Source organism: Pan paniscus, chromosome 19 (assembly GCF_029289425.2).
Source record: "Pan paniscus chromosome 19, NHGRI_mPanPan1-v2.0_pri, whole genome shotgun sequence".
Lineage (NCBI taxonomy): Eukaryota > Metazoa > Chordata > Mammalia > Primates > Hominidae > Pan > Pan paniscus.
The window spans coordinates 16,639,932-16,663,970 of NC_073268.2; the positions used below are offsets into that span (position 1 = coordinate 16,639,932).

Genomic DNA, 24,039 nt, shown 5'->3' on the forward strand with positions numbered 1-24,039 from the left:
TAAATTCTATTGTCTAAAATACATTATCATTTCTCCCAAACACAGCTGGCCTCTTCTCCAACTTCCATGTATCTATTAAGAGCATTTCTATTATTTCAGCTATACAGGTATAAAATCATGGCGCTTCCTTAGGCACCCTCTCTCTCCTGCCTCCCTTTCCCATCAGGCGATAGAACTATTGAATCTTCCATCCATCCAAATCTCATTCCTTTTCACTCCCACTGCCACCCCACACTTTAGGCCCTTATTCCTCCACCTTGAAATTACCTTCTAACTGCTCCCTCTCTCTGCTAAACCATCTCTGAACACAGCGATCACATATATCATCTCAAGATGCTTTTTTTTTTTTTTTTTTTTTTTTTTTTGAGACAGAGTCCTGCTCTGTGGCCCAGGCTGGAGTGCAGTGGCGCAATCTCGGCTCCCTGCAACCTCCACCTCCCAGGTTCAAGTGACTCTTCTGCCTCAGTCTCCTGAGTAGCTGAGATTAGAGGCATGCACCACCATGCCCGGCTATCAAGATGCTGTCTTGATCGGTCCTTCCACAGCTCAAAATTACTCAGTGGCTCTCCATTGACTGAGTATTATTATGATTCAAAGTTTTTCACAATTAGGTGCCCATTTACAATGGAGTGAATCTTTATGTTTCCCCCAAATTCATATACTAAAATCCTAGCCCCCAAGGTGATGGTATAGGAGGTGGGACCTTCGGGAAGGGATTAGGTCCTAATGGTAGAGACCTCGTGAATGGGATTAGTGCCCTCATAAAAGAGGTGGTCCCAGAGAGTTAGCTTGCTCTTCCCACCATGTGAGGACACAGCAAGAAGGCACTACCTATGAAGAAGCAGGCCTTTACCAGCCACCAAATCTGCTAGCACCTTGATCTTGGACTTCCCAGCCTTCAGAATTGTAACAAATAAATTTCTGTTGTTTATAAGCCACCCAGTATATGGTATTTTGTTACAGCAGCTGGAGCAGAGTAAGACACCACTGAACTATCTAAGATCACATAGTGTAGAAGCCAGATGTTTAGACTGTAAATCCTATCTCTTTTTCATTATTTCCCCCTTACCTGGTCTAGTGACATGCCCTTATTAGAAAGAATTTATTTAACAAATTTTTTTTGGCCAGGCACAGTGGCTCACGCCTGTAATCCCAGCACTTTGGGAGGTTGAAAAGGGTGGATCACCTGAAGCCAGGAGTTTGAGACCAGCCTGGCCAACATGGTGAAACCCTGTCTCTACTGAATTTTTTTTTTTTTTTTTTTTTTTTTTGTGACTGCTACATGCCAGAGTTTGCTGAGTACTGGAGGATGAAGTTGTGAATATGACAAACATTGTTCCTGCCTTTATGGAAACACTTTCTAATGGGGGAGACAGACAAATAAAAAGAAAGAAAATAGGCAAATAAAATAATTGCAAACTGCTAGGAAATAAATAATTTATAAACTGCTAGGAAAGAAAGCTAAGAGAAAATAAGGCAGTTCTATGACTTTATTTTTTGCTCAAGGCTGAATCTTGCTGTTACCCAGGCCGTAGTGCAATAGTGCGATCTTGGCTCACTGCAACCTCTGCCTCCTGGGTTCAAGAGATTCTCCTGCCTCAGCCTCCCAAGTAGCTGGGATTACAGGTGTGCACCACCACACCTGGCTAATTTTTTGTATTTTTAGTAGAGACAGGGTTTCACTATGTTGGCCAGGCTGGTCTCAAACTCCCGACCTCATGATCTGCCTGCCTCGGCCTCCCAAAGTGCTGGGATTACAGGTGTGAGCCACCACACCTGGCTCAGTTCTATAATATTTTAATTAGGCTTCCAAACTCTCATCTCTCCCATTGCTACTTTTCTGGTTCCTGAAGATGATCACTTCTTAAGGACCCACCTTCTAATAGCTCCAGTAAGGAAAACCATAGATGATACTTTGTAAATGCAAATAATTCCCTGAATGCACCTCTATTTTATTCATCTAAATATATAGTAAACAATTCAAGCTAGATTTGGACATTTAGAATCAAAGATGTAATCTAGTGATCCCTCATTTGGACCACAAATGAGATAGATCTTTACATTAATGTATGATGGATTTAGGTTAGACACAATGAAGAACTTTGCAGCAAAAGTTCAGTGGAACAGGTACCTGAGGGAGTGTATCAGTCAACTTTACTAAAATAATGCTGCATAACAACTAATCTAAAATCTCAGAAATTTATAACATTTATTTTTTGCTCCCAGGTTTGTGGATTGGCTGCAGTGATTCTGTTCAGGTTGTGAATCTTGTTCAGGTCTTCTCCATGTAACTTCTCATTCTGGGACTCAGGCCGAAGTGACAAGGGCATGCTCTTCTCGTGGCAAAGGGTAGAGGTGCAAGAGACCAAGCTTAACCAAGCAAGTAGAGTTAAAGCCTCTGTTTACATTCCATTGGCCAAAACAAGTCACATGGCTAGACCCATCATCAATGGAGTGGGGAAGTTTGCTCCCCCCACGGAGGGAAATAGAGAAGAATGAATGTTTGCTGAGCAATAATACACTCCACCACAGGGAGGTTATGGAGTTTCCTTCACAAGTGGTCTTTACAAATAGAAGAGGTTGTTATCTCTCTGGGTTCCTCTGGGTACCATATTACCTGAAGTATAGCAAAGGAAGACCAGAAGACATGATTTCTTAAAGATGCCTGTTTTGGTACAAGGGCAATGTAATTTGTGTTTGATATCTGGTTGCCACTGAAGCCCCTTTTCCTTTTCCACCAGAGCTGTGCCATGGGGGTGATTTCCAGGCCAAGTCTTAATATCAGAGTCTCTGCGTGATTGTATACAAGTGACAGTCACACAGCAAACATAAATACAGATGGCTCTGATACCATCGGGGAACAGTATTCCTGCCATCGGGCCAGTTTTGTCTGCTGCTACAGTGCAGTTAACTCTGGAATGAAATTGGAAAACTAACTGATGGTCAGAGAGGACTGGAAAGATTTTCATTTGTAACTCAGACAGGCAGGGCTCAGCAAAAGGTGATGCAAGAGCAGATTTTACCATAGGCTCAGTAAATCCAGCTAACAAACATGCATGCATTGTATTGAATCACTTAAGGATCTTAATATTTGAATGTATTCAAATGGAAAGACGTGATTGTTCACTCACACCCTCAGCGGTTTTTGACTCCAAGGCTTCATATTCTGTACCCTTTGCACCCTTGGTGATAACCTTTCCTTCTTCTACCTCTGTGTGCTCATTCTCCCTCTTCTCCCTCCCCAATATCTGTTATCAGGAACTCCTTAGGTCCTACTGAAAGTATAGTCCCCAGACCAGCAGTAGCTGGTCTCAGGTGCATCACCTGAGAACCTGTTAGAAATGCAAATTTTGGGGTGCATTCCCCAGACTTGCTGAATCAGAATCTCTGGGTTTGAGGTGGGGAACAGTTGTCTCAGGAAATTGTGTTTTCATAAGCTCTTCAGATGAGAACTTAAGCACATACACAGAAGTTTGAGAACTACGGCAATTCTGACTCAGTAGGTCTGGGTGAAAGCCATGACTTGCATTTCTAACAAGCTTGCAGATGATACTGATGCTGCTGTCTGTGGACCACACTTTGAGTAGCGCTGCTTTAGAACTCAATTACATACACATGAAACGATGGCCAACAGTTAAAAGCCTTACTGGTCCTAAGTGGATAGGATCAAAGTCTTAGTGAATAAAATGAGCCACTAATGGTGGAATTTTACGCAACAGCCACCAGGTTTTTTTTAAAGTATGTTTTGAGCCGGGCATGGTGGTTCACACCTGTAATCCCAGAAATTTGGGAGGTTGAGGCAGGCGGATCACTAAAGGCCAGGAGTTTGAGACCAGCCTGGCCAACATGGCGAAACCCCATCTCTACTAAAAATACAAAAATTAACTGGGTGTGGTAGAGTGTGCCTGTAATCCCTGCTACTCAGGAGGCTGAGGCAGAAGAATTGCTTGAACCCAGAGGTGGAGGTTGCAGTGAGCCGAGATTGCGTCACTGTACTCCAGCCTGGGCAACAGAGCAAAACCCTGTCTCAAAAAAAAAAAAAAAAAAAAAAAAAGGAAATGTATATTTTGGTCAGAGGGTGGGCCTGGAGCCTCTGAAGCCACACTGTGTGTGATTACCTTCCGTCCCACATACAGAATCCATCCTGTCAATGGATGATTAAAGAATGAATGTAGCACGGAGGGAAAGCACTGGGCTGGGAGTGAGGAAATCTGGGTTCCAGTTCTTGCACTGTCACTGAGATTGTGCACGTTGTTGGGTCCCTTACCTCTCTCATACTCATCTATATAACTGAAAAAATGAACTGATGAGAGATACACAATCTCCAGCATCCCTGCCCCACTGTGCCCACTTTTTCGCCTTGGTTTTTCAAAAATATTTGTGGGTAAATAGTAGGTGTATACACTTATGAGGCACATGAGATATTTTGGTACAGGCATGCAATGTGTAAGAATTACATCATGGAAAATGGGTATCCATCCCCTCAAGCATTTATCCTTTGTGTTACAAACAATACAATTATACTCTTAGTTGTTTCAAAATGTACAATTAAAGTATTATTGACCATAGTACCCCTGTTGTGCTATCAAATATTAGGTCCTATTCGTTTTTTCTATTTTTTTTTTTTTGTGCCCATTAACCACCCTACCTCCCCCTCAGGCCCCCCACTACCCAGCCTCTGGTAACCATCCTTCCACTATCTCCAGGAGTTCAATTGTTTTCTTAGATCCCACAAATAAGTGAGAATATGCGATGTTTGTCATTTTCCATCTCTTTAAAAATTACACAAGGTTATGATTACCTTAGCAACGATTTCCTCTTCAGACGAGTAAGCGAGTCTCAAAAAATGGTAAACCAAAGCTGCAGAATTGAGGGCCCATAGAGTTGAATGCTGTGAACCATGAGTAGAGTTGCGCCCGACTCTAACCATCCCACCACACCCGCCTTAGTGCCTACTCAGGGTCGGGGTCTCCACTTCCCACTTCCTAACTGGGTGACTTGGGGCAAATTACTCTCTCTCCTGGAACTGTGGTTTTCTATTCCATAAAATGAAGATGAAAATAACACCTACCTAATAGGGTTGTTGTGAGGTTTAAAATCATTAATACATGTCAAGTGCTCAGGACAGTGTCTGGCACGAGAAGAGCATTCGATAAATGTCAGGGACTATTACTCCAGGAGGAGGAGGGGCCGCCCTCATCAGCCCCCGCCACAGACTGTTGAAATCTCGAGCCCAAGCTGCAGGTTTTCCTCTGTCCTGTAGGTGGCGCCTCCCCGCGTTGAGCGTGCCACCTGCGTCCTGGAGCGCTTCCAGAAAGCGGAAAGAAGTAAGTCTTCACATCTCTGCTCAGTTCAGGATTGCTAGAGAGGAATCTTCTGCAGTCACCTGAAGCCTGTGCCCAGGACAACCAGGTTTTGGGATCCGATTTCCTTCCTGGAGTGGCTTTAAATCCATTTCTCGCTGCACCCCACCCCCATCACCTGGGCGCCTCCCCTGCACCTGCAACCCAGAAAGGCTCCTCGGAGGATTGCACTCCCAGCACCTGAGGTAGGCAGTTGAGTGGGAGTTTCTTTGCTACTCGGTTAAAATGACAAATTGGTACACGAGTGCTTAATGAAAGATGCTGGAAACATCCTTGGAGATCAGAAAAATCGCCTCTCCGAGCTGACAGCCAGGCCATCTGCATTCCCGCATTCCTATTAATTCCTTAACAATAAACGACAGGAGCGCCTAGAGGGTTAACAGCTTAATTTAATCTCTGAGATTCCTTCCTGGAGCATTGAGAATTAGAAAGGCATTTACACAACGTAATCTGCACACCTGATTTTTCCCCACTTGATGTGTCTGGGACTAGTCACACCCATTTCTGACACATCTCCAGACAGAGGCTCTGCCTCTCTGGCTGATGACTGCATAGTCGCCACAGGTTGCTGTGGACTCTGAACCACGTGACTGGACTCTTAGTGTCACAAGATCTGGCTTCTTAGCAGCTGCCCCCATAGTTGCTTTACATTATGTTCCCAGGGCCTTTCAGGGACAGGAAGGTCCCCAAATAGAGATAGAAAGGTGGTGCCCAGTTGGGAGTGAATTTCCTTCCCTTGTGGGAAGCAAGGCAAAAATGGGAAGAGGTACGTGGTAGCAGCAATCAGCTTGGAGAGCTGTGAGGTCAGATTTTGAGAGTCCCTGGCAGATTGAGAACTATTCTTTGGAAATGCTTGACTGTAATGCCAGTCCTCTCATTTTATGGGTAAGGAAACTGAGACTTGGAAATGTCTAATAAATTTGTTTAGGCCCTATGTCCAGGTAATGTCAAAGCCCCAAAGTAGAATTCAGGTCTTTTTACTCCTGGACAAATATTTGTTTCACGATAAGGTTGGCAAATAGATTTCATCTTGCATGGTAACTCCCATCATAGGCTGGTAGGGGCTGCCCAGGGCCCTATGGGCTTCTCAGGGTATGTCCAGGCATAGCAGGAAAAGCCTCAGTGACCATTTGAAGATGTCTTCCAGGAACAGGGAAGGAGCAAAGGTGCCAGATATTTGCTGTCCCTGCATTTTTCATGCTGTTTCCTTCAGGTTAAAGCATTTAAAGGCTCTATTAAAATGGAAATGTTAGCTGGGAGGGGTAATGCATTAAGCCATTATCTGTCATTAACACCTTGGGTAAAATACATTGAAGATTAGTTTGCTAGTTGCCCAGCAGGTCCCTGGAGGAATGAGAGTTTTGACCCAGATAGGGGCCAGGGAAATGACACACAGCCCTGCCCATAGGGGTGCAATATTTGGAGGCCCATTGCAGATAGGAGTTAGGTTGAACACACTGGATATCTAGTGGAAAGAACTCTGAGGTACCAAGTTAGGGAAAGAAGTGACCCTGAAGACATTTTTGCACAATTCTCTTCTTGGTTTACCTTGTATAACACAGTTTCTACCAGTCACACTGCTTGATCCTTCGTTTCTCCACCTGTAAAATAAAATTAAAATTTTTAATACCAATGCTTGCCTCCTACCCCAAGCCAATTAAATCAGAATGTCCGGGAATGGGACCCTGCTCTCCCTTTCCCCCAACACTTCTCTATAGAACATTCTGGTCTTGGTATTAGTCATCGTACTGAAACGGGAAATTTTCCTTGACCCCTTCATGGACCTTGCAACAGGGGTGCCTCAGTTACTTAGCCCCCAGCTCTCAATCCCTCACAGGAGGGGGAGCACACAAGTGAGCAGGTGCAGGAGCCAGAGTGACTGCTTTTGGGTGCTGGCAGGAGCAAAACTGTGCAGCCCTGCAGCAGCATCTGTGGGGGTACCCGCAACCTCTGAAGACCCAGAGGGCATGTGTTACAGTGTGCTCTTTTAGCTTTTCTGTCCATGAATGGCTTAAGTGTTAACAGCTCAGTGGAGGGTCAGTGTGACAACCTTTTGCGCCCATACCTGAGTCCTTGCAACCAAGGTTGCATGAAAAAATTGAAGGGTGATGAATGCGGAGAATTTTATTACTGATGAAAGTGGCTCCCAGCAGGATGGGGAGCTGGAAGGGGGATGGAGTAGGAAGGTGATCTTCCCATGGAGTCCAGCAGTCCCCTGCTGTACACTTCTCCTAAGTCCCACCATCAAGCCATTCCTCTGAAGTCAAGCTGTTTCTTTCCAATGTCTGGCTACTTCTTCTCTTCTCTCCTTCTTTGCCATCTGCCAGTTGGGCCAGGGGATTTAATGGGTACAGGATGGGGGGTGAGACAGGTCATGGTGATTTTGGAAAAGGCAACATTTGAGCAGGAAAATAGGAATGCATGCTCTCACTTTGGACCGCGGTTCTAGGCTTGAGGGTGGGGCTTCGCCAGGGACCCTGCCCTTTTCTGCCGAGAATTTCCCTGCTTCCTGCCCCTACCAATACCATCCTGTCCTTATCCACACGCTAACATATTTTATATACTTACAATGATATAGATTCTGTATCATTTTATATTTTGAATGTGTCAAAATGCAGAAGCAGGTAACAAAAAACTAAAAGTGTCAATAAAAGTTCTTACTCTCTCACAAAATAAGAAATGTAGAGGTCTTATTTTGGTTCATCAGCTGAAAAATGCTATGACTGACCAGGCTTCCTTCATCCTTTTGCTTTTCTACCTTCAGTGTTGGCTCTTGGTCTCTAGGCTTGCATGGTTGCCATGGTTGAAGAAATCATGTGCTCATACAACTATATTCATAGACATGAATGAAAGAGTAGGAGCCTCATGCATACTCGTCTTTTTAACTAGAATAAAAATGTCCTCAGACGTCTCCCAGTAGTCTTCCCCTTCCTCTCCTTGGCCAGAACTGTGTCATGTGGCCTAATATAATCTGAATGTTTGTGTCCCTTCAAAATTCATAAATTGAAATCTAATCCCCAATGCAATATTTTAAAAGGTAGGGCCTTTAGGAGGTGATTAAGTCATGATGGTGGAGCCCTCATAAATTAGATTAGTACCTTTGTAAAACAGGCCCAAGGGAGCTTGTTCACTCCTTCCATCATGTGAAGAAGCAGCAAGAATGCACCACCTATGAAGCTGAGAACACGCCTTCATCTGAATCTGCTGGTACATTGATCTTGGACTTCCCAGGCTCCAGAACTGTAAGCAATAAATTTCTCTTGTTATGAATTATCCAGCCCGAGGTATTTTGGTGTAGCAGCATGAATGGACTAAGACAAGGCCATTCCTAGTTGTAAGGGAAACTGAGAAAGCAAGAATCTGGTTTTTCAGTCTCTGTTGTGAGAGGCAGCTCTGCCAGAAGTATATTTGAGAAGCAGTAAGTATATTTGAGAAAACATGGGACAAAATTAAATATCTATAACAGCAGTTGAGGACTTAAATGCAGCTGCTACTTTATATACTATTTTCTTTACCAACTAAAGCCGTTTTCTTCATATCTGTGGTTCTAGCTCCTGAGACCACAAATTCCTACCTAGGCAGGAAGTATAAAAGAAGATCAAGGCCATTTAGATGTGTTTGTTAATTTGTTCTGTGACTATAAATGTCTTCCTGAACAGCAGACTCTTGTCATCTGGGATCTGATTCCTCCACCTCATCTTGCTAACTAACCTCACAGTGTTGAGACCTTCATCATACTCTTGAACAAGGGAGACTGCCCACTTTCTGGGATCTGTGCTTTCATCTCTAAATCCCCAGACCTGGTGTGTGTCTCTCCTTAATATCTGCACAGCTCTCTAGTGATCTTATCTCCCTGACAGGCAAACCAGGTTCTGCTGTAGAGTGTGTGAAAAAAGGCATGACTATAGTTATAAATCTGAATATCTATGGAACAAGCCAAATGTGTAAATATTTAGGAGATACCAAACCAAGGAACCATCAGCGGAGTTAATCAAATTAGGGCTAGCTCCTGGCAAAATTTGACATTTAAAAAAAAGGCCTTTGGTTAATGGGTTAATATCCTTAATGTATAAAGAGTTCTTACAAATATGTAAGAACAAAGGGACAAATATCCCTAAAGAAAAATGAATAAAAAGTAGAACAAGGTAATTTATAAAAGAAGTAATATGAAAGGCCAGTACATACAGTTTTAAAAGTTTATCCTGGCTGGGCGTGGAAGCTCATGGTTGTAATCCCAGCACTTTGGGTCACTTGAGCTCAGGAGTTTCAGACCAGCTTAGGCAACCTGGTAAGACCCCATCTGCACAGAAATAAAAATAAAAATAAAAATCAGCCAGGTGCGATGGTGCACACCTGTAATCTCAGCACTTTGGAAGGCAGAGGTGGGTGAATTGCTTGAGCCTCAAGAGTTCAAGACCAGCCTGGGCAACATGGAGAAACCTGCCTCTACAAAAAAAACAAAACAAAACAAAAAAAAACAAACTTTAAAAATTAGCCAGGTGTGGTGGTGCATGCCTATAGTCCCAGCTACTTGTGAGGCTGAGGTGGGAAGATCACTTGAGCCTGCGAGGTTGAGGCTGCAGTGAGTCGTGATGACCACTGCTCTCCAGCCTAGGGTGGGCAGGGGACAGAGTGATACCCTGCCTCAAAAAAACAAAACAAACAAAAAAAGCCCCACAAAGCTCATCCTTACCAATAATCAAATAAATATTATTTAAAACAGTATACCAATTTGTCAACTTGACAAAGGTTTAAGAAGGTTCTAAAAAATGTAATATATATAATATGCTAGATAAGATTAATTCACACTTGATATTCATTCCCACTATTTCTGATGTGCTTTTTTGTACTGCAGAAGCTGTAAAGTAAAATACTGCATCTTCCAGACTCCCATGTAGCTAGGGTTCTGGATGTGAATTGGGTTCTGCAAGTTAAATGCACTTTGCTGAGATTTGTATGATGCTGCCTGCCGCTGTGCAGAGGCTTTAGCCATGATTCTTTTGGGTTAGATCTTTTAAGTAGTTGAGCCCTGTGGCAAATAATAGGCTTCGTAATAGCTAATGTGTAGGATGCTTTAAATAAGATAGAAGGCCAGGCATGGTGGCTCACGCCTGTAATTCCAGCACTTTGGGAGGCTGAGCGGGCAGATCATGAGATCAGGAGTTCAAGACCAGCCTGGCCAACATGAAGAAACCCCGTCTCTAATAAAAATACAAAAAATTAGCTGGGTGTGGTGGCACACACCTGTAATCCCAGCTACTGGGGAGGCCGAGGCAGGAGAATCTCTTGAACCCAGGAGGTGGAGGTTGCAGTGAACCGAGATCATGCCACTGCACTCCAGCCTGAGTGACAGAGCAAGACTCCGCCACAAACAAACAAACAAAAAGAAAAGAAAAGAAAATTTCCTGTATATTAGCTTAAGGAAATTAATTATTTTGTCCCAATTTTGGCTCTGGCTTCGTGGCCTTGAACAGGTCACCTATCTCTCTGGGTTTCAGTTTCCTCATCTATGCGGTAAGCGGTGAAAGATGTATCAGATTACTCCTGCTGTCTCCAACATCCTAGCCCCATACCAATCAAACACAGGGCTAGCTCATTTCTCTTTAGGAGCATCTGTCATTCAGGTGACCCTAACTTGGCTTGAAGATCAGTGGGGAACCCCAGACTCCTGTTGTGGCAGATCAAATTTCATTTCTTTGGTCAACTCATTTGGTCACAGTAGAGATCACATGTACTTGCAGTGTTAGTATTTATGTGTGTTTGCCATTTTAGTTCCATGACTCTTCTACACAAGTGGGTGGGTTCATGTGGTTTTACGGTGCCTAGGCCAGGGTCCTTAAAACTCTCCTGCCAATGATTTCCCACCCCCCACCCATCCTGAATGCTGGCATAATGCATTCACCATTAGAAATGGCTCTATTAGGTCAAGGAATTGTTTCTAGTTAAAGTGAAAATACATTATGAAAAGAAGTGATACATTAATATATTAACCTCAGCTAACTTCATTAGCACTTATTACACATAAGGTTAGCTAACTGGTTATCATTTTGGAGGGCAGAGAGCAGATCTGGAGGAGAAAGGGAGCCCAGGCTTGACAAAGTTTGACTGGGAGAAAGGGTTCCCGAGAAAAGCAAGATTAGGTGAGGCGCCACAATGGGACACACTGGGAACCTTGGAGACAGCATGAATGTATGAATGTACTTCTTTATTTATTTATTTTTTTGAGCCCAGACTAGAGTGCAGTGGTGTAATCTTGGCTCACCGCAACCTCCGCCTCCCAGGTTCAAGCAACTCTCCTGCCTCAGCCTTCGCAGTAGCTGGGATTACAGGCACACTCCACCACACCCAGAACATTTTTGTATTTTTAGTAGAGACGGGGTTTTGCCATATTGGCCAGGCTGGTCTCGAACTCTTGACCTCAGGTGATCCACCTGCCTAAGCCTCCCAAAGTGCTGGGATTACAGGTGAGAGCCACCGCGCCGAGTTGAATGTACTTCTTTCCTTCATTCAAACAAATAAACATTTATCAAGCCTCCATTATATGCTAGGCACTCTGTCAGGTGTTGTGGATACAGAGATGAGTAAAAATTAGTTGTGATTCCTAAGGAGATATGATCTAGTTGGGGAGAGGGATGAAATGTAAAGTAGGCAAGAAAGTACTACATGCACACACACAGATGTATATATGTACACATATACATCTTCAGTGCGTGCACAAGATAAGGAGTGGCCAATTCTTGGGAGGCATCAGAACAAATTTCATGGAGTCAGTATTTCTTTCCTTCCTCATATGAAGAAGGAGCCGTGAGGGGGAGGGAGGATGAACAAGCTGCAGCTACCTCATTATTTTTATCTAGGGCCAGCCTTGATAAGGGAAGTGAAAACTCTTCTTTGTGATTGGATAATGAGACAAATAAATTTATAGAGGAATTGGAGGCAGAGTCCCATTTGAATCCTATCCTTTGACCTTTGGAGGGCAGGCTGTCTACCCAGCATCTGAGAGTCACCAGTAGCAACATGGGGTACAGCTTTTGGTGGCTGAGAGCAGGGGCTTTGCTGTCAGACTCTCTGGGTTTGAGCCCTGGCTCTTTGACCTTGGGCAAAGTACTTAACATCCATGGCTCCGGTTTTCTTGTTTGTAAAATGGGGAAGAAAATAACACCTGTTTCATGGAGTTGGGAGAATTAAATGTAATAATGCATAGAAAACACTGTAGTAATTATCATGGATTTTTCTGAGATGTGTTCTATAAAACAAAAATGACCTAATTCAGTAGTAGAGCCGAGTGATTCTAGCTCTAGTTCAGTATCTTTTACCTCACTGGCAAAACTGACAGCTAGTCGGTGGTGTTCCAGGGATCTTGCAAATCTTTTTTATAACCCCTTTGTCTGCCTTGTATTCCCATCCAGTTCTTTTGTAATGATCATGCCTCACATTCAGAAAATTCAGGACAGGAAAATCTGAGTGTGTTAAATTATACATCTAGGGTTTGTTTTTTGTTTTTTTGTTTTTACTTTAAGTTTTGGGATACACGTGCCGAATGTGCTGGTTTGTTACATAGGCATACATGTGCCATGGTGGTTTGCTGCACCTAGGTTTTAAGCCCCGTGTGTATTAGGTATTTGTCCTAATGCTCTCCCTCCCATTGCCCGCCACCCCTCAACAGGCCCTGGTTTATGATGTTCCCCTCCCTGTGTCCATGTGTTCTCATCGTTCAACTCCCACTTATGAGTGAGAACATGCAGTGTTTGGTTTTCTATTCCTGTATTAGTTTGCTGAGAATGATGGCTTCCAGCTTCATCCATGTCCCTGAAAAGGACATGAACTATTCTTTTTTAAGGCTGTATAGTATTCCATGGTGTATATGTGCCACATTTTCTTTATCCGGTCTATCATTGATGGGCATTTGGATTGGTTCCAAGTCTTTGCTTTTGTAAATAGTGCTGCAATAAACATACGTGTGCATGTGTCTTTAGGATGATTTATAATCCTTTGGGTATATACTCAGTAATGGGGTTGCTGGGTCAAATGATATTTCTGTTTCTAGATCCTTGAGGAATCACCACACTGTCTTCCACAATTGTTGAACTAATTTACACTCCCACCAACAGTGTAAAAGCATTCCTATTTCTCCACAGCCTCGTCAGCCTCACCAGCATTTGTTTTTCCTGACTTTTTAATAATCGCCATTCTGACTGGTGTGGGATGGTATCTCATTTTGGTTTTGATTTGCGTTTCTCTAATGACCAGTGTACCTCTAGGGCTTTATATTCGTATTACAAAATAATTATTTGTTTTAAAGGAGAATTAATCTTTATGAAGTTAATTTCCTATGTACCTGCAAAGCTGAATGCAGAATATAAAAACTTATTTTTACATACATCTTAGAATCATAGAATTGTGAAACCTTAAAGTTGGAACAGGCCTTAGAAATCATCTAGGCCAGTGGTTTTCAAATTTTTATTATAGCTGCCCTATTTCTGTAAAAGTGTTATATTTCTTAGATGCATGATGCAGATGAAAGCAGAGTTACTCTGATTAAACCAGGATGGGGAGGTGAAGTACTCACTCCTTTGCCCTCTTGCCCTATCCTGGAAGCAGCTTCTGAACACCTCTGAGTAAGCCAAAGGCTTCTAGGAACATAAATTTGAGTTCCACTGATCCCACTTAACAATTTCGTTTTGTACATTCCTTTTGTAAAACGTGGTTCTACTGTTTTTCTATTAATTCAACTGTCTTATTTTCTTTTTTAAATTATAGGTTCCTTGAGGGCAGGAACCTTTTTAATAAAAAAATTCTGGGCTGGATGTGATGGCTCACACCTGTAATCTCAACACTTTGGGAGGCCGAGGTGGGAGGATTGCTTGAGCCTAGGAGTTCGAGACTAGCTTGAACAACATAGGGAGAACCTGTCTCTACAAAATAAAAATAAAAATAAATTAGCCAGGTGTGGTAGTGCACTGTATAGACTCAGCTACTCAGGAGGCTCAGGCAGGAGGATTGCATGAGCCTGGGAGGTCAAGGCTGCAGTGAACTGTGTTTGCACCACTGCACTCCAGCCTGGGTGACAGAGTGAGACTCTGTCTCAAGAAAAAAGAAAAAATTCTTAGTGTACTTTCTCTGCATGTGAGTATTTAAGGCCTTGTCAAAACCTTCCTGTTAGTGTCAGAAATGACCAGAGACTATAATTATATATAAACATCCTTTATTGAATCTTTGAAAAGTGATTTCATAGAACCATAGAATTTTCAGCTTGAAGGGACCCTGGAGAACATGAACTTTAACATTCTCATTTTCTGGATGTGGAAACTGGGGCCCAGAAAAGTGGTTTGGTTGATGTCATGTAGTGAGTTAATGGTAGAGCTGGGACAAGAGTCCTGGATGCCTGATTCTTGGTTTAGGGCTGTTTCAACTTATAACTTACACTGCTAGGATATTATAGATTTGTATTCCTGAGAATACACTTCAACTACCTACAAATCGTCTAACTTTTCTCAATAGTTAGACTAGAGAACTATCTTTATAATCCATGGCCTATATTTTATTATGTGTTTGTTTTGTTTTGTTTTGTTTGTTTGCTTTGAGACTGGCTCTCACTGTCACCCAGGCTGGAGTGCAGTGAGCGGCATGATCACAGCTCACTGCAACCTTGAACTCCCAGGTTCAAGTGATCCTCCTACCTCAGCCTCCCAAGTAGCTGGGACTACAAGCATGTGCCACCATGCCTGACTAGTGTTTTTTAGTCTTTGTAAAGATGAGGTCTCATTATGTTGCCCAGGTTGATCTTGAACTCTGGAGCTCAAGCAGTCCTCTCGCCTCTCAAAGTGCTGGGATTACAGGCATGAGCCACTGTGCCTGGCTCTGTGTAATTTTTTTAGTAATAAAAATTAAGAAGTACTGACATGAAGAGATGTCCATGATATAGTAAATAGAAATGCAACTATTAGATGTGTCCCTTTTTGTTTAAAGCTTTGGATATTTCCCTAAGGTTTATCTGGGTGTATTTTTCTATGGTCACTCTTGACTCAAGTATCTAGTGAACACCCAAGGATTTAATGATATAATAACCACATCTGTTAATTTTTATAAGTTGGCTTTCATGCCCTTATAACTCTTATAACAACCATAAAGTTATAAATTTACTTTCTTATTCTTTTTAACTATTACAGTGTTGCATAGTATCTATGCATCATAATTTTATAATTTATTTACTCAATTCCTTATTGACAACATTTAGGTTATCTCTGAATTTCAAAAAGTTGCAGTGAAATTCCTCACACATACATCGTTTTGCATAGCTGTGAGCATTTTTGTGGGATAGATTCCTAGAAGTGAAATTGCCGGATCAAATTTTGAGATACATTCATCCTCATATTTGTCTTTTGTTGCTGAAACTAAAATGAATAAACTCCAACATCTGTACATAACTTTGTAGTCTATCAAGGTTTTTACACACAGAAAGGTATTTGAAGCTTTAAACATCTGTGTGGGTTTATGGATGGAGAAAATGAGGCTTAGATAAGTAAGTTATTTGCTCATTCTTAGGGCTAGGGAGTGTACAGTCAGATTTGAAAACTAAGGCTTTTCACTCTAGGTATAGGGCTAAAAGTCCCTAGTGAAAACACAGAAATAAACTTAGGAGGACAACAGGAATGTGAATACATTTTCTTTAGGCATGAGAGCCCACAAGTTTGGTCTGTTGGTAGCTGTCAGCTGAAGCAAAAACATATCTGGACCTTACCCTGATGCCTTACTGAAGAGAGCACCAGCTTTCCTGTCAGAAGCCATCTTCATCTTCGCGAGTGTTTTGTTTGTTTGTTTGTTTGTTTGTTTTTTGTTGTTTTTTTTTTTGTTTCAGACAGGGCTTCACTCCATTACCCAGGCTAGGGTGCAGTGATACAATCTCAGCTCACTGCCTTTGCTTCCCGGGCTCAATCGATCCTCCCACCTCAGCCTCCTGAGTAGCTGGGATGACAGGCACCCACCACCACGCCTGGCTAATTTTTGTGTTTTTTGTAGAGATGGGGTTTCGCCATGTTGCCCAGGCTGATCACGAACTCCTGGGCTCAAGCAATCTGCTTGCTTCAGCTTTCCAAAGTGCTGGGATTACAGGTGTGAGCCACCGTGCCCAGCCCATAAGTCTTTATTTCCTGCGCAGTCTTCCAAACCAGATGTCCCCTGTCCCTCTGAGATGAGGACCTTTGGTGAAAAGTGGATGTTTTTAGATAGAGGTAGAGCATGTCTAAGAGTCCAAACCTTTAAATTATCCTGAGAACAGTTTGGTTGTATCTCCAGAAATGAACACTGCCATAGTCTGCCATGGTGACAAGAGGTTCAAAGGGTATTGAGAAAACTATTTGTGTCCCGGATGCAGAGGAGAGGAGAAGCCCTGAGATACGTGAATTAGACCTACTGGACAGGCCTTTATGAGCAAAAAAGCTGTATCTGTGTGAGGGGAGAATGTGGCATGAGACAGTTTTTCTTCTGGAGACAAGGAACTCTGTTCTGGTGAGCTTCCTGCTGTGCTCTAAGGACCTTCAAGTTGCCAGAGGATTTTTAGCATGGACTGGGCCCCATGAATGTCCGGTGACAATAAAGATATTCCTGGATAAACATTTCTTTTTTTTCTCTCCACCAGGGCCCTGTCCATGCTAACTTCTTTTAAACTTTTCAAACCGATTGATGGTAAAGCATACATCAAGTCATATTCAGTTTAATAGACATTTAGCGGGTGCCTACTATGTGTAAGGCCCTGTGGATGCAAAGCAGAAGAATATACAGAGATCTCTGCAGAAAGACTGCGGGGGCTTCTGTAGCACCTCCATTCTCAGCCACCCAATCCTACCCAACCACAGTATCTCTTGGGAGCAGATGCTGCTGATGTGGGCAGAGCAGAGTTAGCAAAGGCACGACTTGTCACACACCACTGCCACAATCCGTGGCTGTAAGAGGGCCTCAGCGACCTTTTGGGCGTGGGCTGTTTGGTTCAGCTTCCTCTTCTGAGACCCCATCTCCTAGCTGCATATTATGCTAGCAGGACCCAGAGAGATTTATTTGGTGACCTTTCTGCATGCGGAATCCAAGCAGGGGGAGGGAGAAAATCAGCTCCGAAGCGGTTAATTTTGCTGGCTCCTAAATTGATAAGCGGTGGTACGTCAGTCTGAAATGAACTCGCCTTGTTCGACGGGGTTCTAAGACAGCGGAACTCAATCAACAGCGGGCCGCAAGGTTCAAGGCTGCAATTCATCCCGCCGTGCCTCTGAAAAATGGGAGGTGACAGTTCATTTTGCCAGTGACAGTCTGTCGGTCTCGCTCGCTGCTTCTCCTGTCGATTGCCTGGCTGAGGTGAAGTGCAGCTCAGAAACACCCTCGTTTGGTATTCTACTCAGCTGAGCAGGATGGTCCCAGGACCCAAGGTGTGCAAATCTTACTGCCCCTACAGCTTGTCTTCTTCCCTTCTGGGAAGCTCTGAACTGCTCATGCATGATTATGGGTCCCAGGAGTCATCTTCCCACTTCCTGTCCTTCACCTTTCCCTCCAACCTTCACTTCCGGTGAGCTGGGCTTCCTCCTATCGCTGGGACTTTGTGAAAGAAAGCTAACCTGCTCAGGAGCCTTCCAGCCTACCGATAGAGGACTGCATAGGCAGCGACAAATGCGCGTGGTGCAGAGAAGTTACTAGTGCAAGTGGGGGCTTGAGGGAACACCAGACACAACCAGCTTGGCTCTGCCTTGGCAACCACAGCTTTAGTTTTAGAGAAAGCCCTTGAACAAGGGCAGAGAGAGGGGAAGGAGAGAGAGAGGTTACCTTATGAATGCATGCACCTAATCCCAGACTGCCACGTTTGCCTAGCACTTTCTACTTCTCTGAAAATGATAACACATATTTGAATTAAAGTTCATGTGTCTTTGCTAACTTTCCTCATTTTGATAACCATACTGGGTGTTTGTGGGGTTTTTTGAGACGCAGTCTCACCCTATTGCCCAGGCTGGAGTGCAGTGGCACGATCTGGGCTCATTGCAACCTCCGCCTCCTGGTTCTAGCGACTCTCCTGCCTCAGCCCCTGTTACTGGGATTACAGACACATGCCACCACGCCCAGCTAAATTTTGTATTTTTAGTAGAGATGGGGTTTCACCATGTTGGCCAAGCTGGTCTCGAACCCCTGACCTCAAGTGATCCACCCGCCTTAGCCTTCCAAAGTGCTGGGATTACAGGCGTGAGTCACTGCGCCCGGCCTCTTACTAGGTGTTATTTTTAAGGGAATATCCTCATTGTTAGAAAATACCGTTGAAGTTTTTAGGGAAAAGGAGCGTGATGACTGTAATTTACTCTCAAATTCAGAAAAAAATGTAAATTAATCTAGTACTAATTACTTTTCTATAATTAACATTTTATTTATTATGAAAAATAAAGTAAATTTAATAATTGATGATTATTAAATTTAATAATTAATAATCGAAGTTAATAATTGATAATTCCAAGTGAATGGTATACTTGAGTTCTAGATACTATGATAACTTTTCTGTAAGTTTGAAATTATTTCAAAATAAAATTATTTTTAAAAAACCCAACAGGCCAGGCATGGTGGCTCACGCCTGTAATCCCAACACTTTGGGAGGCCAAGGTGAGTGGATCACTTGAGGTCAGGAGTTCGAGACAAGCCTGGCCAACATGGAGAAACCCTGTCTCTACTAAAAATACAAAAATTAGCCAGGTGTGGTGGCACGCACCTGTAATCTCAGCTACTCGGAAGTCTGAGGCGGGAGAATTGCTTGAACCCAGGAGGCAGAGGTTACAGTGAGCCGAGATCACACCATTGCACTCCAGCCTGGGTGACAGAGCAAGACTCTGTCACAAACAAACAAACAAACAAACAGACTTACCTTGTAGCACTCACTCAATAATCCTTTATTGAGGACCTACTATACACCAAGCATAGTAGTTGCTGGGAATACATTAGGAAATAAGATAGGTAAGATCTGAACCCTCAGGAGGAGAAGACAGGTGGCAGGTAGACAAGTATTAGGTTGGTGCAAAAGTAATTGCTGTTTTTGCCATTACTTTTAATAATTTTAATAATTACAGATGGGATGTGAGTTTTGAATAGCAGGTGCTAACTGCTACAGGAATGTAGGAGAGGGAAATATAACCCAGTCTGGGGAGCCAAGGTTGGTTACCAGACAAAATGAAGTTGAGACTTGAAGCATGAGTAGGAGTTAGCTGGGTGAAGGGGAAGGGGAAGAGTGTTGTAGACAGCAGGAACAGCACATGTGAGCAAACGGAAGTGGGAGTGGGTATGACTCATTGAAAAACTGCAGGAAGTCTGTTACTGAAGATGATGGAGAGTAAAGGGTCCATGCAGGCAGCAAGGCTAGAAAGATAAGCAGGAGGTTATGGTGGTGGCGATGGTAGACGCTTGTTAGCCATTGTGAGGAGTTAGGAAGTGTAATATTGGGAAGCTACTAAAATTTTAATTAGGAAAGAGGCATGGGCAGATTTTTAAAAATGACATCACTGGTTTTAGGGTGGAAAATGGGTTGGTGGGGCGTAAAACCAGAGGGTTGCAAGGTAGAAGATGATGGTGGCTTGGACCAGGATGGTGGCAACAGACTAGAGAGAAACAGATTGTTTGAAACATATTTTCCAGCTAGACTTGGCAGAGGAAGAAAGAGGGAAGAAAGATGACCCCCCAGAGTTCCAGATTGGGCAACTGGATTATCCATGGTGCCATTTACTGACCTAGAGAAGTTGGAAGGAGAAGGTGACTTGGCCAAGAAGGGGGCAAGTGGTTGTGGAGTCTGAGTCCACCCTGCACATTTCACATCCAAAAATGTAACACCAAGTATAGCAGAGTCCCAGGCAGGATGGAACTAAGGCTTCAGTGAGTGGAGTGAGCATAATCATATCCCTGATTTTCAAGGGCTCAGAATTGGAAACTTTTCTATAATGATTCAGGCATACATAGGCAGGTCTGAAGAACAAGGGTATGATGGATAGATTGCTTTTTCTGTGCAGCAAACCTACCCATTTCTTCCAGAAATAACCAACTGTGTTGTCTAAGAATTTCTTTTCTCCCCTATTCCACACAGTTTCTGTAGGAGATGTTATGTAATTGACACCATCTCACACCCCACCACACCCCATGGCCACAACGCAGTCAGGTTGGGCCTACCAACTACTGGAGTATTAACAACTTGGACCGACATGAGTAATACATAAATGGTTGCCTCCTCCTCCTCTTTAAAACACTAAAAGGAACTTCAGTGCATGTTCCTGGAGTCCATGGTAATCCCTGGGAGCTGGACAAACCCTTGGTGCTTGCCACACTGATGATGTTAAGCTTGAGGCCAGGGAAGCCTGCTACTTACAAGATATGTGTTAAATGCTGTAAAGGGATCCTGGAAAAGGTTGGGAAATCTCCACCTTTCGAGATCATGGAGTTCTGGCATGTTAGACCTAGAAGGAACCTTATTTCCTCATTTATATTTGGGAAACTGAGTCCTTTAATAAAAAGGAAAGACAATTAAATTACCTGTCCTAGATGGTTTAGTTACTCAGCAACCAGAAGACATAATGTCAGACCAGATGTTCTCTTGGGGTTCCTATAAACTCCACTGTTCTTTGATCTTGTGATTTTGTGTTGGACACCAGCCAATGAAACCCCTGAGCAATCAGGTTTATACTCTCCTCAATGGCCTTAGAGAAAGAGTATGGCCTGGGTGGAGACAGTTGTGTGGAAGCCCACAGTTCTGTCACGTAACTATTTTCTTCTTTAGAATCTTCTCTCTTTTGGCATCAGCTGACACAGGAAGTGGTAAAGCTATTATCTGTAGATTCAACCAAATCACCATTTCCTGATTCTAATGTTCATCAACCACTTTTGAATCCTCCCCCCACTTCCCCTCTATTTTAGTTTGAGGTTCAAAAGCACCCATGAGGTAAATTAATACTCAGCCAAGCAGAGTGAGGCCCTGATGCTCTTGTGGTTCTGCCATTAATTTGCTGTAACCCAGAGACATCCAGGCTAGTCCCTCAGGTTTCTCTCTGTAGGTAAAAGGGTTTCTAAAGTTCCTTCCAGCTCTGAAATTCTGAGATTCCTTGTTGAATCTCATTCTGCAAGGGGAATCTTATGGACCAGCTCCCTCTGGGAAGAAAAATATTTCATGCAACCCTATGAATCTCATCTTAGTCCAAATCTTTTTTTGTTTGTTTGTTTGGTTTTTGTTTTTGTTTTTTAGAACACTATGCTGGAAAAGTGAAAGAATCAGAGAAGCAGGATAACTGGCAACTGAAGTCGGCCAGCATCTCATGTGAATTAGAAATGGAATCGGGGTGCTAGCATCCAAGTGACCAAAGAAATTCTTTGCTGAGGTTGCATGGAGTTTAAGGAAAGAGGCTATGGGGTCCTCCTTTGATGCAGCTACATTTCCCTCTGAGCCTCTGTCTGTTTCCTGTCAGTTTAGTGCAAAACTCTAGTCTACTACTCTGGGCTGGCTTAGAAAAAATGCATCCTGGTTTTGTTCCAATTCAGGATAGAGGTGGGGAAGTCCTGCTGAGCCTCTCCCACAGTGAGCCTTCCCCTCACCACTGGCAGCACTGACACCAGTGACTAGCATTCACTTCTTGGGGTATGAGTCCACTGAGGGTGGGAGGATCCTCACATTAACCATTATTGGGTACCATCTTAAATTGCGGACTTTGGAAGCCCTTGGCCTTCCCTTTCCCAGGCATTTTCTCCTTGGAGTGAAGATGTTGAAAGTTGGAGGTTAAATGACTTGCCCTAGGTCACACTGTTGGTGGCACAGCAGGGATGAAAACCTTGGCCAATCTTCTGAGTCCTTGGTCTGACCCTTACGCCACAGCTGCTCTTTGTATAAGGGACAGTCTCACCTCCCAAGGACACTGGGCAAGGATGCCAGGTATTGATATGACTGTTGTCCCAGTCCTCAGTGACCTTCTACATCCTGCAGCCTGCTCAGACAGTAGAGGAAGCAGCTCTGGGGCAGAGGGAACTGCCATATGCAGAGCTGCCCTGGTGGAGATAACAGGTTGTCTGTCAACGTATGAAGCCTATGTAGGGCCAGGACCACAGAGCTTCCATTGCAGGAGAAATTAAACCTGTCTTGCACACCAATCCCAGTGCTCTGATTACATTTACAGAGGTCACGGCCTGCATTCTGTCACCATGGAAACCTCTCAGGCTGCCAGGCTGTTGTCTGTGCATGTGGTTGATATTTAAAGGCAAAGTCGCAGCCCGCATTGCTGAACTATCAGCTGCCAGGGGCAATTGCTCTCCTCCACCAGCCAGCGTCCTGGTGCTTCATCCCAGAGATAAGAGGAAGGGGAAGAGATGAAGAAAAGGGCCCACCTGTCTCTAACAGGAAGGTCTTTTTAGTAGAGCCAGGTTTGTAGGGAGGCAGGCTATAGGGTGCAGGTGCTGGGATAGCAGATGACGGGCAGTTAAAAAGGGCCCCAACATTGTCAGAATATAAGCATTTTCTCGCAAGAACACAGGCCCTCATGTTTAGTGCATCTCATTTTTTCTCTGATTCCTCCTCCAACTCATGAGCACATGTCATAGTGGCCATATGGACCTGGGGAAGCCCCCTTTGCCTGAATGCCCTTGGTGGTTTCAATTTTGCACATCTGGTAGCTGCATGAATTGTGCTGATAACAATATAGCTTATGAAGGATCCCTACTTCTTCTAAAGACCCCATAGCACTGTCCTGGAAAAAGCTACCATGGGAGTGACTTATCAGGAGTCCCAGGTGTTGGAAGAGGTAAATAACACCAGATTCAACAGAGTAAGAAAAGAACACAAGTGCTGACTCGGCTTGTGACCATCAATTTTTTCTTTCGTCTCGAGACAATTATTTCCACACCATTGAATGAAGTGTAGATAACACGGGTACCTTAATAGGCTGAGAGCAGAGGCTGTTTAGAGGAGATTTCAAGCACTGTGAGCATAAAATGAACATGAATATTCTGCAATATGCATCTTACAATTTGTCATTAAGTGGATGGCCTCAGTGATGTGATGCAACAGGCTTTGATTGGAATATTGAGCTCTGAAAAAGGAAATTCTGCATCAATAGTCTCATGATGCAAAATATCACATATTACTCAATAAGACGTGTCATTGTGTTGAAAGTGCAGATGCTAAAAAGTACAGCAGCAGATAGGAACAGCTTGATCCACAAGGCACTTTTCTTTAGGAATTTACAGCCATTCCCTGAAGCTACTCAATTGTCCTTGGAGGTAGAACATGGTATAGCCTGAAATTACAATTCAGGAAATGAGGTGGATCTGTTTGATTTAGTTTCTAATCCTTCAAACTATGAAGACTTCTTTATGATGTTTTCTATTTCTCCACTTATTTATCTTTTCATTCAACTTCTCATTCACTCTCTTTTCCCTTTTTCTTTCTCACTAGCCTCATCCCTAGGCCATCAACCCTCCCACACACTCCCCAAGTCATGTCCGTCTGCCACAACCCCAGCCCTTCTGTAGAGCTTAGCCCTGCTGGCAGCTCTCCAGACTAAAGGGACTACAGACTCCTAGGATATGATCTTCTTTCTGATTGATTCTTTGCAGGGTCTTTATTTATAGTGAAAACTTTGTTTTTGCTGCAATAAGTGAAAAGAGGTGTTAATATCTCACGCCTTCCAGATCA

At 43.4% G+C, this 24,039-nt stretch overlaps 1 protein-coding gene across 1 annotated transcript in view; it reads left to right on the plus strand.

The window, feature by feature from the left end:
• Window positions 1–3,751: 3,751 nt before the first annotated feature.
• Window positions 3,752–24,039, plus strand: part of SKAP1 (src kinase associated phosphoprotein 1) — a 328,721-nt gene continuing 308,433 nt past the window's right edge. Inside the window, exon 1 of the mRNA XM_034941523.3 lies at window positions 3,752–5,548. The gene's annotated coding sequence lies outside the window, so the exon portion shown is untranslated. The remainder of the gene's footprint in view (window positions 5,549–24,039) is intronic.